Source organism: Dipodomys merriami, unplaced genomic scaffold (assembly GCF_024711535.1).
Source record: "Dipodomys merriami isolate MVZ:Mamm:240054 unplaced genomic scaffold, mDipMer1.0.p SCAF_1, whole genome shotgun sequence".
In the NCBI taxonomy this organism is placed as follows: Eukaryota; Metazoa; Chordata; class Mammalia; order Rodentia; family Heteromyidae; genus Dipodomys; species Dipodomys merriami.
Window position 1 is genome coordinate 45,046,698 of NW_027202270.1, and position 18,389 is coordinate 45,065,086.

The 18,389-nt window shown below is 39.5% G+C and overlaps 1 protein-coding gene and 1 pseudogene across 12 annotated transcripts in view; one reads left to right on the forward strand and one right to left on the reverse strand.

The window, feature by feature from the left end:
- Positions 1 to 10,516, forward strand: part of LOC138809559 (cytochrome c, somatic-like) — a 44,764-nt pseudogene extending 34,248 nt beyond the window's left edge.
- The window catches only part of Myo3b (myosin IIIB), a 397,916-nt gene that overhangs the window by 81,159 nt on the left and 298,368 nt on the right, over positions 1 to 18,389 (reverse strand). The gene's annotated exons all lie outside the window — the stretch shown is intronic.

Here is an 18,389-nt window from a genome sequence, read left to right on the forward strand (position 1 = left end):
TCTTATGAATGTCCCTGCTGCATTGGTTCCCCTTTGTCCTTTATCTAACCATTTTTGTTTTTTGTTGGTCGTGGGGCCTGAACTCTGGGCCTGGGCGATGTCCCTCAGCTCTTCAGCTCAAGGCTAGCGCTCTACCATTTGAGCCACAGCGTAACTTCCAGCTTTTTTCTTTTTGCTTATGTGGTGCTGAGGAATCAAATCCATGGCCTCATGCATGCAAGGCAAGTACTCTACCACTGAGCCACCTTCCCAGCCCCCTGTCTAACCATTTTTTTTGTTCCCCTTCTGTTCCCTAATTCAGATAAACATATACACAATACCAAGGGTACCAAGATCAAATATAGTGACAACATAGGGGGAAAAATACAAAAGAAAAAAGAAATCACATAGTACATTAAAAACAACAACAAAGAAAAACCTCTTGTGCCCATGTCTTGGAGTTCATTAAAGTTACAAACTTTCTTTGGCTAGAATGATCTCTTAACTCTACAGATTTCAGCAATTTTAATAGGTGTAGTGAGAGGGAGTTCTAATAAGTTGATCACTAAAAACTGCTGTTGAGATGAGAATTTTTCCCATTGGTTGTTCAATGATAGTTAGCTAATAAGAATCTGGAAAAATTCCAGTGATAAAATTCTAGCTATAATGCATGCTTAGAATGAGATTACACCATGAACTCTGTTTTATCCGCACAGTCCATATGGTAAAAACTCTCTGGCACATGTTTGAGAACTCTTTGCTCCAATCTATCACCATGCATCTCATCTGCACTTTCATCCCAAAGAATCTTTCCAACTTAGCAGCATTATTTCACTCTTCCCTTTATAATATTAATAGTTAAGAATATGTTCCTGAACCTTCTGGTTTAGATACTTTCATACATTAGTGACTGGAATATAATCTGTTGGGAGTTGTTAAGAAAATAACCATGGAACTTGCAGACACTTCTAGTTCAGTCCATTTTCATCATTAAAATCCAAGTGGATTTGAGCTGTTAGAACCTGTTGATTCTCTGGAGGTGATATTATGAGAACAATGTTTGCTCAGACAAGGAGAAAAGACTTGAAGGCAAACTAGAGCCTCCTTTCAGAAGGGCCCGAGACCATCCTTGTAGAACTATCTGAAATGCAAACTGAATACCAAATGACTTATTAATCAGATAACCCACTTAATTGCATATAGCAAAATAAACCACGGTGCAACCTGACCAAGTCAACCTTGCCCTGTAGATTTCCAAAGTACACTATTCATCTCTCCCTCCTTCTCTCTTACCTGGAGACTTTATTCCTTTTCATAACTAATTTCACTGTACAAAACAAGCAGAAAGAAAACAATCCTACACAGAGAAAGAAATGTCATTCTGCCAAACTTTCCATTGTTTAAGCCGATGGTGGGTCCATCTCCCAAACTCCACTCCTATAGTTACAACGGAGTAGAAACATTTACATATATTAAAATGCAAAATTCAAAATGTTGCTAGAGAAAGCTAATTTCTAGCATACAGAATACCTGAGTGAGTTTTACATTACTATAATGAAGAATGGGAGGCAATTAACTCATAAAGAGAACACGCTTATTTAGCTCATTTTAGAAGTTCCAGCCCAAGACTTGTAAGCTCCACTGCACTTGACCTCTGGTGAAGGCATTCGATGGCAATCACTGTAAGTGACAGAGAAAACTGCTCACCTTTTGAGTCAGGAAAAGAAAGAGAAAGAGAAAAGAGGAGGGAGGAGACTGAGAGTGAGAGAGAATTGATGGGAAGGAATAGAAGAGAGCAATCAGCATCCCACAGTCCTCTTTGGAGGCCCATCCTCCTGCCCTACCCGAATGTCTGCAGACCGCTCACCAGCACCCACCCCTCAAAGGTTTCGCCACTTCTGAAGTGCCACCCTGAGGCCTAAGCCATTGACATTCATTCAAACCACAGTACTGATCTGAATCCATTCATCATTCAGTAAACACCTTTTAAGTACCTACTAGGTGCTAGGGACCATGTCAACCACTTCTACTTTTCTGTTTTTATACCATCATCCCCAGATTGATCTGGAATGAACACCATTGATTCTTTTTAGTACTTCAATTTATCACAAAATATGCAGGGGCTTACCCAAATTATGTATAAAAAACACATTTGCAGAGTAGGGATTGCTGGGTCAAATGATATAATAATAACAGACTGCTCCCCAGTATCGTTTGTGCTCTCTGCTACAGACCTGAATTCTTGACAGCCCAGGTACTACCCCCTCCTCCAGTTATCCTAGCCTACTTCACACACACACACACACACACACACACACACACACACTACATTGCAAATTCTGATTACATTTGGAGGTTAAGCAGTTTTGCATGTAGTTATAGGTCATTTGTATTTTCTCCTTAGTACTGGGGTTTGAACTCAATGCCTAGTGTTTGGTAGGCAGGCACTCTATCATTTGAGCTATACTCGAACTCTTTTTGCTTTAGTTACTTTTTCAATTGGTTTTCACATTGTTTCCCAGGTTGACCTGGACTACATTCCTTCTGATTCCAGCCTCCTGAGTACCTGGGATGACAGGCTTCTGCCACATGCCCAGATTTTATTGGTTGAGATGAAGAATCTTATGAACTGTTTGCCCTATCTACCCTCAAATCATGTTCCTAAAATCTCTTCCTCCTAATAGATGGCATTACAGATTTGAGAGACCATATCTGGCTTTGTCTGTTTTGTTCTAAGAGTCCTCCTGCAATTGGAGGTAATGACAAGCAACAAAAGAGTAGAATAGAAATCTTACTCATGAGCAGAATGGAATCTCAAGTCATTTTAATTGGCTGTTTATAACTGGAGACCCACACCCAGAGGACTGGAATACTCAGGAAAAATTACAGTAAAACCTTTGGTGATGATGAAAATAAACAGTTCTTGCATACTATCTGAAATCCTTTGTACATACAAGCTTTACATCTTATTCTGAAATGCTACTGTGCCAAATTTATTTGATGTTCTTTTCTTTTTTTTCTAGACTTAAAAAATTCAATTCTGAGTAAATCATTGGGATAAAAGATTTATGCATTTTTAAGGTACACAATATATATTGCAAAAATATTTCTGCATAAAAATTGTGTCCTTCATACTTCTATGAGCCTAGTACCAAAACAAGTCTTTTTGATTTCTCCTGTTTCCAGATGCTACCAGAAATAGCTTTGTTTCATTTACACTTATTGTTTCCACAAGGCGTACTTAAATATGTGCCTAGGAATGTTTTTATAATCATCTCTTCTAAGGCCTTTCTCCCTCTTGCCTGCAGGTCCTGGCATTCCGTGAAGAAGGGTCTGAGGTGGAAGGAGGGAGTTCTGACTCCTATACTTGGAAGTTCTCAGAGTTGGGAAGAGCATGAAGCAATGGCAGAGTCTATGCCTCAGATGATGGAACTGGATCTTCAGTAGACGCTATTCCTTGTCAGCTCAGTGTCTATTCTCTCTACCTGTTTCCCCACAGAACCCTCGGATTTATAGGGAACAGAATCAACTGAAATATGCTCCCAGCGTCTGCAGAGCATGGAGGCCATGAGGTAGAAGCAGAAGTCACTGGATGGAGTGTCTGGGAAAATTCTTTTAGCCTTCTCCACCCCCCTTCCTGGAAGAATGCAGTTGGAGATCCATAGTTGATCTTTTTATTGTTCTTGAAAATTAAAGGAAAGGAAATTATAGGACAGTGAAAAACACTGGTCCATTTTCTCTTTTCTCTTTCTTTCCTTTTTTGTTTCTTTCTGAAAAGATCTCTTGATTTTTGCCTTGGCTAATCTTGGACCAATATCCTCCCACGTCTGTCTCTTTTGTAGCTGCAAATACAGATATATTTTATGTACCTCACCATACCAGAATGTTGATTGGGATAGGGTCTCACCAACTTTTCAGTGGTGTGGGGGAGGGGAGGTTGGGCTGTGTTGAAACATGATCCTCCTATCTCCATGTCCCAAGGAGCAGGTATGAGCACCTACACTGGCCTTTCAATTCGTTGTTCTGGGTCTTCTGATGACTTATAGAGAATAGTCTACAAACAGAAGTCTAACTGAAAAAGTAAGGGCAATCTAGAAATATTTCAAGAACTACTACACAGAAAAAAAAATCACTATTATTTCTTGTTCAGTAATTAGGAAGTAAGAGGGAAAATTGTATCAAGCTTTCAAACCATGAAATTGATAATCTTCAGAATTAATGAATTCTTACTGTTAACATAGGGATTCTTATTGGTGCAAGACAGAGGAGAAACAAGATAGAGAGAACTCATAGGCATAGGTAGGAACTTTTTGAAAAGAGTCTCAGGGGCACAGCAAATAGAAGACAGACGACAAATGGGATTACATCAAAACAAAAAGTTTCTGCACAGCAAGGACATAGTCACTAAATTAGAAAGACAGCCAACAGACTGGGAGAAAACCTTTACAGCAATATATTCAACAAAGGCCTAATATTCAAAACATGCAAGGAGCTCAAAAAATTAAGACCCCCCCCCAACTAATAAGCCAACAACATATGGGCAAAGGAGTTTAAGAGAGACTTCTCAGAAGAAGTAAGAATAACAAATAGACACACAAAGAAAAGCTCAACATCCTGGCCATGAAGGAAATGCAAATCTATCTCACCACAGGTAGATTATCCAACATCAAGAATTTGAACAACAACAAATGCTAGTGGAGATGTAAGTAAAAAGGAACCCTCTTGCACTGTTGGTGGGAATATAAACTACTACAATCACTCTGGACAGTCTGGAGGCTCCTCAAAAAACTTAACATAGATATTCTCTATGACCCATACCACTCTTGGGCATCTACCCAGATCATTACAAGTCAGGCTACAGTAAAGACAAGTGCACATCTATGTTTATTCTGCACTATTCACAATAGCCAAGTTATGGAAATGGCCCAGATGCTCTACAACAGATGAGTGGATCAATAAAATATGATATATATATATATATATATATGCAATAGAATTTTACTTATCCATTTGAAAGAATAAGATTATATCATTTGTGGGGAAATGGATAGACCTAGAACAAATTATGCTAAGTGAGGAAAGCCAAGCTCAGAGAGACAAATGGTACACGTGTTCCTCTCATATGTGACAGCTAGATCTAAGCTTATAACTGGACATGATAATCTATACAGGACCCTAGGAATTTACACATAGACTAAAAGAGATATCCTTGGGGGAAGAACCCAAAGGTGTAACTTCTCTGAACATTTATATTATTTATCAAAACAAATTCCAGGAAATGGCAACATGGGGTTTTTGTTACCATTGTTGCTGGTAGTGCTGTTTGTTTTTGCCTTGGTGTTTTTTTAGGGAGCTCAAAAGGGGTACTGAAAGGGAGAAAGAATAAACAAATACAATCATGCTATTCAGTATACACTATGTGGAAAATGAACTATGTCACTTATGGGCAAGAATGGGAGGGGAAAACTGGGGGGAAGCCAAGGAAGGGGTGACATTGTCAAACAAAAAGAAATGCACTCATTACCTAACTTATGAAATGGTAGCCCTTCTGTAGAACTCCTTAATAATAACAATAAAATTTTATATATATATATATATATATATATACACATATACATATACACACACAGATTCTTAGCCTAGGGTGCAGGGAATGTGAAGGAGTTAGGAAAGTAGATGATTTTGTTTGCAAATGTTGTGGATGTACCTTTGCACATTTGTCTAGAAAGAGAGTCCTGGATTCATTCCACTGGCTTCTTAGATGGGCTCAAAGTGTGAAGTAGTCTGTAAAAGAAGGTGTAAAATCTGCCTGGCGGACCACCTGTAATATGTTAAAGAGAAGATGCACTCCAGGGTCCACTGTTTAGAGTGCTCTGGATGCAGATGGTGGAGAAAGGAAACATTTATGATGCCTGGGTTCAGTCTCGAAGTCCTCTATAGCTGTAGATAGAAGTAGCTTTCTATCCTCACAGGATTAATTTGCCAGAGCAGTAGCTTAGAGGGGCCTTCTCTTCTAATTCCCCTTTTAAGGAGAGAGTCATGTGCCTTTTCCCAGTGCCTTCCAGGCTAAAGGAGAAACTTCTAGATGAACTAAAGGTTCTGTCAGTGGACTGAAGGAAAGGGTGTAAGTCTGGAGCAAAGAATGAGCCACCTGCAAGAGATGAGATGCATCCTGGTCCCCAAACTGCCATCTGAATAGGAGAAAGCAGGGTGTCTATGTGGTGTTCAGAGCTGAAATGCTTCAAGTGTGAATAACTATAGGAATTACACACAAGGAGAAGGCATACTTTGCCATCTGATTCTTGACCATTTGGAATGGATTCTGGGATAGTCTGCTCCTCACTGGCACCCGACACACTCAGACTCTGTGTAATGAGCTAGGTAGGAAAGCTATTTTTTTGAGGACAAATCACTTCAGTTCAGGAACAAACCCAGAGCTCTTTGCATTTATCTGATTTCTGTCTGAATACAGAACTTGACATATAAAGGGGGTGAGTGCCCGCCGGGAGAACCCACGCATTGTGTCCCGGCATAGAAACCACCTCCTTTGAAATGAGGATAGTGTGTAAACTCATCCCTCCGAGCTTTGGAGATCTCTTGCATTTGTTTCTTGGGCCTGTTTGAATTTGTCCTTTTAAAGAGACTGTAAAGGGAAAATACCTGGCACCAATTTAGTGAAAGAGGATAGCATTAATTTTTTTTCCCCTTTAGAAAGGAAGAGTTCCTTAGGGAACACAGAATCTTTATGCATATTAGGTCAGACAAGCCAGCCTGATGTCTGGGTATTCTGTGGCTCTAATTGCTCACCACTAAGCAGCTACAGAGACCTTTCTGGATGATGGAAGAGAAAATGGGGATGGAGCCAGAGGGGATCTGGATGATCTTCCTACCATTTAGGTGGATTAATGAAGCACAACTACTTTCAGCGATACCAGTTGTCAGATATACAACACGCCAGCAAATGACTCCAACTCTTCTTAAATGCACAAAAGACTCAAGGTGGTAGGTGCTTAAGGCCCGAGGTGGCACTGAGGAAAACCAAGCATGGTTTGTGGCAATCTCAGCACATGCCAGAATACTGGACAATTTGAACGGAATGAAGGAAATCAGCGACTCTCCAAGGGAATTTTTTTTTTTACTGGAAGAGCAAACTAGACTATTGTCTAGGTTGGCCCAGCCTGTCAACACACACAAACAGTGGGTCTGGAGTCTTATTTTCATAGGAACAGTCCTGAACCAGAGTCCTCTTAGAGCCATCAGAACCTTCCATGCACAAACTAAGTGTTTCTATCACTCTCTGTCTCTCTGTGTGTGTCTTTCTTTTGCTCTATCTCAGTCTTAGTCTTGGTCTCTGTCTCTCTGTCTTGGTCTTTACCTGTTTGCCTCTCTCTTTTGTCTCTGTCTGTCTGCATCTCTTTCTCATAGAAGAGGAAGCTTAATTAATAGAAGCTTAAATACCAGCAAAGACCAGCAGCTGGGAGAATATGGGATTGGAGGTTAGAGGGGAAACCATGACAAGCAGTGCTCAGGGGAATATGAGTTAGTCATTGAGAAATGCTCTGGGTTGAAAGAAAAATGCTAGGCTTATTTAATATTGACTGTTCACTTGGACCCTCTCCTGTCATCATTCCAACTATCTTCATAGATTCACAATTTCATAAGATATCCATTTGCACTTTTTTTAAAATCAGAAATACTGTTAGTCCAAATCCAACTGCAGAACAAACAAAGCACAAGGTCTCTGTCTAGTACAATAGTCTCACATGGGCCTTCATGCCCCTTGTTTTGCCCTCATGACTTGGAGGACTTTGAATTCCTAAACTCTAACCAATGAGAAAACAATCCCATAATGAAGTAGTAGACTCCGCCAACTACCACTAAGCAGAGCTGACTCTTTGAGGCTTTTATCTTTCCCTGTTCTTTTTTAGCACGAAGATGAAAGTACATTTAAGAAGTTGAAATAGCCATCCAGTTCATCCAAGGAATCTTCAAGAAGATGGCAGCACTCTCTGGGAAGCTGAGCCAGAGGAATCACTCCCTCTCTGACTCCTGAGATCCAGCTCTGGGCTAGGTGCTAGTTCTTGGTTGATCCATTAGGGTATCATTTCTCCTTTTATAAAGTGAATTGAACAAAAGGATCTCAAAGACCTCTATGAACTTAACTGCAGCTAAGCCGGGGAGAAACTTACTCAAGGATAATGAAAGATTCTTGTGAGGAGCATGCAGAAGTCTACAATATGAAAACTTTTGCTCAATGCTTTCTCTATGCAAAACACTATATTAAGTACTTCTTATGTAGCCCCATGACAGGTGCTTTCTTATTCTAGTTCAAGGAAGAGAGGCACAGGGAGGTTAAGTAACTTGTCCAAAATCACAAAGCTGCTAGAGTGACCCAGCAGGAATATAATTAGATTTGTCTCCATAGCCTGCAATGCCCATTACCAAGGGTGCAGGACCATCATCATCTTTGAACAACTCTTCTTTTAAGACTCAGACAGCCATGCACAGGATGAACTCTTGAAATGTGTCCTATCTAAAAAAATTATACACTATATAGTAGTGAAAAATAAACAATTCAGTCTCAAAAATATAATGTTTTGGGGAGAAAGATGACCATGAAACAACTAGACACAATGATCACCTATAGTGTGTCTCAAGCTGCACAGAGTTTAAAGAGTTCAAAAACCAAGTGATAATAGTTTAGACGCTTGGGTGACTACTCCAAGGTGGAGAAGAGTCAGGCTTGAAAGGGTACCCAAGGACTTCAGTGTGAATGAGGTCTGCCTGGTGACCCCAGTTGTGTCTGTGTGGGTGATTGCATTTATAAGAATTCATTAGACTGTACATTGCTGTAGAACAGGATTTTGTTCCTTTGTCTTTTGTTTCTGTTTTCTGAAGATACATTATTTTTCAGATTTTTAAAATTTTGTAGTAATGGAGTTTGAACTCAGAGACTCAGTGGGACCAGTATTCTCCTATTTGAACCATGCCTCCAATTGGTACTCTACCACTTGAGTCACACCTATACTTCTGGCTTTTTGCTTGTTGATTAGAGATAAGAGTCAAATGAACTGTGTTTCTGAGGTTGGCTTTGAACTGCAATCCTCAAATCACAGTCTCCTGAGTAGCTAGGATTACAGATGTTAGCCACCAGCGGCCCAGCAAGGCTGGCTTTTCACAGGTTATTTTGGAAATGCACTCTAGTGAAGTTTTCACCTGGGCTGACCCATAACTGAAATCCTCTAGATCTCAGCCTGCCAAGTAGCTAAGATTGAAAGTGTGAGCCAACAGTAGCTAGCTATATTTCAGAATCTTTAAAAAGTCAAAACCTCCTCTAACTTATGGCTCTCACACAGGAACTTTTCTGAGGGTAGAGAGGAGCTCAAGCCTTTCTTCACTCCTTGCTTCATCAATTCCTAAGCTCTGGAGCAAAGTTGGGTGACTTTCTTGGCTCCCTAGGGACAAAGTATTTCTGTTGTAGTTCCTATAGCTGTTTAATCAACACCCTGGTCAAAAAAGATTTGATGTGATACATTTTAAATTGATTTTAGTACAAGGCAACAGATAGGGATCCAGTTTCAATTTTCTGCAGGTGCAGATGTCAGTTTTCCTAACATCATTTGTTAAAGAAGTCGCCTTTTATCCAGCCTAGGTTTTTGACTTCCTTATCAAATATTAGATGGCTATACATCTGTGGATTTATCTCTGGGTCTTCTATCCTGTTCCATTGATCCTTGGACATGTTTTTGTGCCAATACCAAGATACTTCATTACTATAGCTCTGTAGTAGAGTTTAAGGTCTGGAATTGTTATACTTCCAGAACTACTTAAAAAAAATTGCCCAAGATTGCTTTTGCAATTTGGGGCCTTTTGCAGTTCCACGTTAATTTTTGAATTGTTCTTTCTATCTCAGAGAAGAACTTCTTGACACAGCAGGAATTTTATAAGTTCCAGGGGCTCAGCAAATTAAAAAAAGGATTGACAAATGGGATTGCAGTAAACTAAGAAGTTTCTGCAGGAAAAAGACATAGTTAATAAGCTAAAAAGACACCTACAGAATAGATGAACATCTTTGCCAGCTATTTGTCAGATAATGGCCTAATATCTAGAAATTACAAAGAGCCCAGGAAACCAAGCCTTCAAAGAATCAACAACCTGAGACAGCGTCTGGCTTTGGAGCTGTTATCCTTCTTGTGATAGCAAGGAAAGAGTGAATTGAAAATATGTGATGTTGAGAAAGGCAAGAAGATTTTTGTTCAGAAGTGTGCCCAGTGCCACACCATTGAAAGTGAGGCAAGCACAAGATTGGGCCTAATCTCCATGGTCTGTTTGGTCGGAAGACTGGTCAAGCAGCTGGATTCACTTACACAGATGCCAACAAGAACAAAGGTATCACCTGGGGAGAGGATACACTGATGGAGTATTTAGAGAATCCCAAAAAGTACATCCTGGAACAAAAATGATCTTTTCTGGCATTAAGAAGAAGAGAGAATGGGCAGATTTAATAGCATATCTCAAAAAAGCTACAAATGAGTAATAGCCACTGACTTATTCATTTATTGCAAAATGTCTCATGGCTTTTTAATGTGTACCATAATTCAATTGATCTCTAATATCAGATTTCAAATCATGAATGACTGGCAGAATATTTTTGGATGGTCCTATAAGTAAAACTGGCTTGTGGCTAAGTGAATATGATCTTAGAAAGAATACTGTCATTTTTCCCCTTTTTGTCATATGATTGGACTTACTAATGTTCAATTTTTCAGCAAGGTAGGGAATAATACCATCTTCCAATCTGTTAAAGATTGGTTTTATATTCAGATTTATATGGCTAATTATGAGAACATCATTAAATACTGAGGAAATCCCTTTACTGTCTCAGAATCAAGCAAAATTAACCTGTTAAAGGCTATGGCCAAAGGTGAAGAAGCAATGTCTATATTTTTGGTCTTGACTATGCCAATTTAATTAGAATTCCCTTTCTCTGTAATCTGCCTCTTACTTATTGAAAGGCGTTTTAGTGTGGCTTATGTATAAATGTCAAATTAAGAATATTTAACACTTGTCACATTTTATAGTTGGTCTGTAAGTACAGATGCTTTTTAAAGTGACTGATAGATACAATACAGGCTTTATTTTTGGACTAAGACAGACTAAGTTATAACTCAGGATTTTTTTATGCAGCAATTTAGAAACACAAAATTGTGGAACTACTGTGTATGTGTGATTGATAGTGGTGCTTTTTGCCAACTTCTTAGAGAAAAGGTTTCAAGTAGAGGAGATAATTTGTAAACTATATGGCCATAAGACTTAAGGTAATTAAAGATAAATATTACATGATCAAAAAAAGAATCAACAACCCAATTAATAAATGGGCAAATGAACTAACTAGAGACTTCTCCAAAGAAGTGAAAATGTCCAATAGACACATGAAGAAATGCCCAACATCTCTGGCCCTAAAGGAAATGCAAATCAAAACAACACTGACATTCCATCTCCCCCTAGTTACAATGGCCAACATCAAGAATGCAAACAATAACAGATGCTGGCATGGATGTAGAGGAAAAGGAGCCCTAGTACACTGTTGGTGGGAAAGTACACTTGCTCAACTACTCTGGAAAGTAGTTTGGAGATTCCACAAAAAATTAAACATAGAATTACAATACAATCCAGCAATACTATTCCTGGACATTTATCCAAAAGATTACAAAATCAGGATACAGTAAAACTACTTGCACAACCATGCACTATTTGCTATAGCCAAGATATGGGAACAGCCCAGGTGCCCTTAAATGTATGAATGGATCAAGAAAACTTGGTACACACACACACACACACACACACACACACACACACACACACACACACACACACACACAATGGAATTTCACTTATCTATTAGGAAGAATGACATTACATCATTTGTAAAGAAACAGATGGGCCTGGAAAAAAACATGTTAAATGAAACAAATCAAGTCCAGAGAGACAACAGATGCATGTTTTCTCTCATATGTGGAAGTCAGATCTAATTTATAAATCTATAAATAAACATTATGGTGTCATATGTACATGCACACAAAAGTGTTAAAGTATGGCATATACAAGAGAGAATTCAAATGGTGTAAGTCTTTAGAGCAACCAACTCACAGTCCAACACAATGAATATCAGGAAACTGGTACTTGAATGATGTGTGTGGGAGGTCAATAGGAACAGAGTGTGAAGAGAGGAAGGAAGGGAGAATACAGTCATAATATTCATTTTCTAGACTAGGAAACTAGGAAAATTGAGGGGATGGGTGAAGTTGGGAAGGATGGGAGAGACAATGAAAGGGATGACATTGACCAAGATGTATTGTACTTAAAGTGACATATTGTGTAATAACTCCTTTGTGCAACTACTTAAAGATAATAAAAAATATAATTTAAAAACCTTTGATCCTAGACTTATTTGTCCATCTTTCTCAGAACAAAAATATCACAAGAACAAGAATGAATTATTCTCTGTGTATTGCCAGGGATAAACATAAAGCCTGCCACGTAGTGGGTTCTCTCTAAATACCTGCTGAGGGACTACTCAAATGTATGACTAATGAAGGTAGATTTCACTCTCTGCCAGGATTTAAATTCTAGAATTAAAATTTAAACCAATAATTTATCTTTCGCTAGCTACTGTTTTAGTAGATGTCCCAGAGATCCTTAGATATTCTGAAAATTTGGTTATTCAAGGAGCATAAATGGTAAGAAAACGACAAGCATCAAACAAAAAACAAGAACAGAGAGGAAATGCTCTGCATGTTTATACACACAGATATAAGACCAAGTTTCCTTTTTCCTATTGAACTTGGGATTGTGTCCATCTTGCCCCCCTGTAGCACTTACATTTATTGCTTCTAATTTAGAGACCATGCTCACATCATATTTTGCTCTCCACATAGTCAATCACTGTGTTCTTCTCAGGCTGTTCTTATTTTGGGGGATAGGAAGCAAAGGTTAAGCCAAAGTGGGAGTCAGCTTTATTTTAAAATGTTTGTCTCCATGATTATATTCATTAAAAATTCATTATTGCTCTACAAAAGACAGCTGAGACTAGCCACAGACTGAGAGAAAATATATGCTAAACACACACCTGACATATGACAGCTTTCCAGAATGAAAAAAAATCCTTTAAGACTTGAAAATAAATAAATAACAGAATTGAAAACTCAGACATCTCACCAAAGAAGATGTATGGATGGCAACTAAGCACATGGAAAAGATAATCCATAAGACAGGTCATCTGGGAATTGTAAATTAAAACAATCAGAGCTGCCACAGTACATTTATTAAGGTGGCAAAAAAAAAATCCAGAAATTGACAGCATCAAATGCTGGCAAGAATGTGAAGCAACAGGAACTCTAATTCATTGCTGATGGGAATAAAAAATGTACAGTTGATTTGGACTGGAAAACAGCTTGGCAATTTCTTACAAAACATAGTATGGTCTTGTCACCTAATTCAGCAATCCTTGGAATTATCCAGAAGGAGTGAAAAAATAACCCCTAAGATAAACTCTACACAAATGTATATAGCAAATGTATTAATACATTCTCCAACCCAGAAAGCAACCAAGATGTTTTTCAATTGGTGCAGGCAGAAACAAATTTTGGTATATCTCTACAATGGAACAAGGGCAATCCAAGCAGAAAACGTTTGTGTGATACCCCGCTCCCCTGCTCAATGAAGAGTTTTTATCATAGCTATGATGAGAAGCCTAAGAAAGACAGAAGGTGCTCAGGCTCATGTCTGCGTAGTATTCTATTTCAAAATAACTAGCAACAAAGGAGGAGGCTACAATGCTTGATAAGAAATGTACTCGTTATCTTGCCCATGTAATTGTAACCCCTCTGCACAGTATTTTCACAATAAAAAAAAAACTAGCAAAAATTAGGGCTGAAGGTATGGTTTAGTGGTAAGAGTATCTGCCTAGTAAGTATAATATCTTGAGCTCAAAATCTAATACTACTGAAAAAAAACTCAAAAAACATTCAGACCATGAAAAACATGGAGAAATCTTAGATGCATACTGCTAAGTAAAACTAAGCCAATCTGAAAAGGCTCTTTATTGTGTGATTCTAATCAAGTGACATTATGAAAAGCCAAAAAGGGAACAGTTAGGTATATAAATATATAGTAATATATATATATATATATATATATATATATATATATATATATATATATATATATATATATGAAATGGTAGTTGCCAGTGGCTCACCCCTGTAATCCTAACTGTTCATGAAGCTGAGATCTAAGGACTGGGGTTCAAAGCCAGCCCAGGCAGGAAAGTCCATGAAACTCTTTAACCATCAGAAAACTGGAAGAGACACTGTGGTTCAAAGTGGTAGAGGACTAGCCTTTATTGAAAAAGCTCAAAGGACAGTGCCTAGGCCCCGAGTTCAAGTCCCATGACCAAAAAGTACATGAACGAACAAACGAATGAATGGATGAGTGAATGAAGAAATAAATAAATATCAGTGGTGACTTGGGATTTAGGTGGGGGAGGGAAAGTGGGTAGGCAGAGATAGGATGGCTGGAATTTTAGGCTGGTGAAACTGTTCTTTCCCATATCATAATGGTAAGATATCAGTCATTATACAGTTGTTAAAACTTACAGAATATACTCCACAAAGAATGAATCTCATGAATAAGGTTTAGATTTCATTTAGTAGTAGTATATTAATATAAGTGTATTGATTCTCACAAATGAGCCACACTAATACAAAACTGAACTGGAGATTAAGCCCCAGGCTTTGGACAGGCTAAGCACTTGCTCTACCACTGAGTTGCACCCCTAGTCCCTGAAGGACTATATTCCCTGCAGGAAAATCTGGAGGAGAGGAAGAGAAAGAGGTATAGGGGAACTCTTTCTGCTCAATATTTCTGGAAGCCAAAAACTATTCAAAGAAAATCTATTAAAAATTATTACACCCACTTTTGGAAAACAAAAGTAAAAAGAAGCAAAATCACTCCCTTTGTACCACAAAAGGACTGTATGTTTAACTTCAAAGTTGAGAGTTTAAAATGAAATAAACTAGGCAGCAGAGGTGAACAGGGCAGTCTCTAGAGTATCTGCTGTTTCAATGACATCAAATAAAAACAGAATTTAAAATATAATCTCCCTAGACACATGTGATAGCCAGGCCATCAATGGCCAGTTCTGGAAGCCAAATACCCTGGCTTGGCTCTGACCCTGGCCTGGCTTGACACACACACCACACCTCACCTTGTTTGGCAGCTGCATGCCTGATGTCCTAGGACTATATCAGAACTGACTTGTCAGCAGCAAAAAGTTTAGCACTCCCTAATGCATGCAGGAAAGCACTAGAAACTTCATGTAGTACTGTCTAGGCACCCATGACTCTAAAGGGCCACCTTTGTGAGATGCCAGTTGTGGCAGGCTTGGCAAGGCTGTGGTCTCAGGAATGGTAACTTGGCCTGTGGCCCGTGTGGCCTCCATGAGTAGCTCTTACATAGCTACCCATGTCCTCAGCTGCACCCTCTTCCCGCTCCAGCCTTTACTAGACTCAGAATCTCACACTCAGCTGGCAGAAGTGTGGGGACAGTGTCAGCCTTCACAACTACACTCCTCTACACCCTCAGTTTTTAGAGGAAATCTATTTATGTCATCCTACAAATTTTCTTCAGGGAGCCCCAATCTTTTCCAGAGGCCTCTGTTGGGGTTCATTGACAGGATTACAATTGGCATCCCCTGCTCTCTGTTAGTCTTCAAATCACAAAACGAAGTCAAACAAAATCAAATCAGCCCAAAGCCAGATCTACTGAAAGTGAGAACATACTTTTAAGCAAAATCAGAAAGGTGTATCATTAATATAAATTGGCCAGGTTAGAGTATACCCTATATCTCTTCTCTTTCTCCTTTTTTATCTACTTCCCCTCTCATCCATGGCCTCCAGGTTCACTGCTGTCTACTGGCCTTGTTAGAGATATGTGAATTTACCTTCTCTGTTAGGCTGTGGATTGTTTCGCTCTGTGGAAGAATATAGAGCAATCAGGTAGGCAGAGGCACAAATTATAAACTAGGATTTATAAACTAGAAATCTACTTTAAAGAAAACCATGCCTAATAATGTCAGAAACTGAAACATTTTTAGATGTTTTAGAAATTTGGAACATTCTTATCATCCTTCTTATATAACAAAGCTACTGTAAATGTCACTTATTCCTAGTGACTCCTGGAGAATTTCATGGGACCATTTGAGATGATGAAGGCACTGTTCTGGGAAATAACAGCAAGACTTTGAATTGTGTCAGTCTTTCACATACCTATTGCTTTTCTTGAACTTGTGATTCATATACAGTAGGTATTCAACAAATACCGAATGAGTGTGGAAGCCACACAGATGAATCATACTTTCTCCAAGTAGTAATCCAGAGACAGGATGCCAAAAAAAAGTCCCCAAGGCAGTAGCCTCACACTAACTGGGAGCTTGGTAAAAATGTACCCACCTTCACCCCTTACCTCTGCCAAACACCACAGACACAGAGCGGGGGGGGGGGGGGGCGCGAAACAGAAACTATGGGTGGATTCAGTAATCTGTGTTCTAACAAGTTCTCTGGGTAATTGTTGTTTCTGCTGATGATTGAGAACTATAGTGTAAAAGGTGTTTTTCCTACCCCAGTGTTAAGGTAAAGGATTTCGACAATTCCTATGCCATCTAACTTAGAACACTTCTGAGTCAAGACTTTTCCATGTCTTTCATTTTGTGTGTGTGTGTGTGTGTGTGTGTGTGTGTGTGTGTGCGCGCGCGCGCGCGCATGTGCATGCACATGCGCATACGTGCCTGCACACACACATGCCCATATGCCAGGAACTTGAATCCCTGACTCACCAATTTTAACTGATGAAGGTTAAGGCAAATCCAAGCCCACACATAAAAGAAGAAAAGATGTTCTCAATCTAACAGAACCATAAAGGAAATAAAGAGAGAAAACAATAAACCAGGGACTCAAAACTCCAGGGACTACTTACAAATGAAGACCCAGAGGCCGTGCTGCCCGTGTGAAGCATTCACTAATAGAATTGGGGATGGGACAGAGAGGACCAGGAGTTTTCCACCCACTGACAGTCTGGGTTCCATGTGATTTCTTGACAGGGATAACGTGGCCTCTGAGCTGCTATGGTAGGAACAGCCTCTCCCTGTCAGGCAGAAGACACCTGAGCCATTAGGGTCACAGCATTGGTACCTGGCAAGCTGCTCAAAATCCTTCCACACCCAGGCAACAGTATGCAGGGCTCTGTGTCTAAGGCTCAAGTCTTGCCAAATATGAACGTCTAAGTATTTTAAATCTTCTTGCCCAAATCAAGCTCAACTTCCAGGCTAACCAAAGGGCAACAAACATGTACCAGCTTATTCACAACTGTCCTGGTGTTAGCACTCAAAATCCCACATGTTGGAAAAAAAACTCTCAGCATTGAAGAAATTTTAAATCCTATATTTAGTCACTCTAAGGACGAAAAGTTCCAAGGATAAATACAGCCCACATTTGCTTTCTGATGGCTAAACAGCTGCCCAGAGGCACAAAAAGGTAGTAATGAACAAGTAGAAGGCAAAAGGAAATAATGCAGTTGATAGTGTTAAAGCAGAAGCAAGCAGAAAAAGCAGCAGCTGGCAGAAGAACTTGGCAATGTGCTCAGAAGTCCTTGAGTGGACAGGCCAAGAAAACGCTGGAACCAGCTAAAGCTCAATGTCCAACACCAGATGATTCCTGGTGGCTGTCCCAGACTCTGACCCTGTACACTGGCAATCACAGGTCAACCCTGCCCCTCAGAAGGCTGTGACAACACCACTTGCTCTCAGTACCTTAAACATGGAAGGTTAAAGTTACTTTTGGCCAGTTGCTGGTGGATCATACCTATCATCCTAACTACTCAGGAGCTGAGATCTGAACAGCACCATTCAAAGTCAGCTTGGGTGGGCAAATCCAAACAACTCTTACCTCCAATTAACCAGCAAAAAGACAGAAGTGGAGATGTGACTTAAGTAATAGAGCACTAGCCTTATGTGGAAAAAGCTCAGGGAGAGCAATAGGCCCTGAGTTCAAGCCCTAGTATGGCACAAAAAAGTAAAATTATAAAAATAAAACCAGGTCCTGAGTCATGAAGAATAGGAGAATTGTGTTTGGTACACTCATTATGAAAGGCCATTATGGGTTGGAGAACATTTTCACTGCCTGGAAAGTTCACTTACACTGCCTGCCTTGATTCCTGATGATGTCAAACCCAAAGCTGGAGGGGCTGCTGCAAACTCAGATCAGGTCTCTCCCAGGCTGAGAATGCTCATTGGCTCTCCACCTTGCTAAGACCACCCTCACTACTCTGGAAGTGACCCTTGGATCAAAAGCACC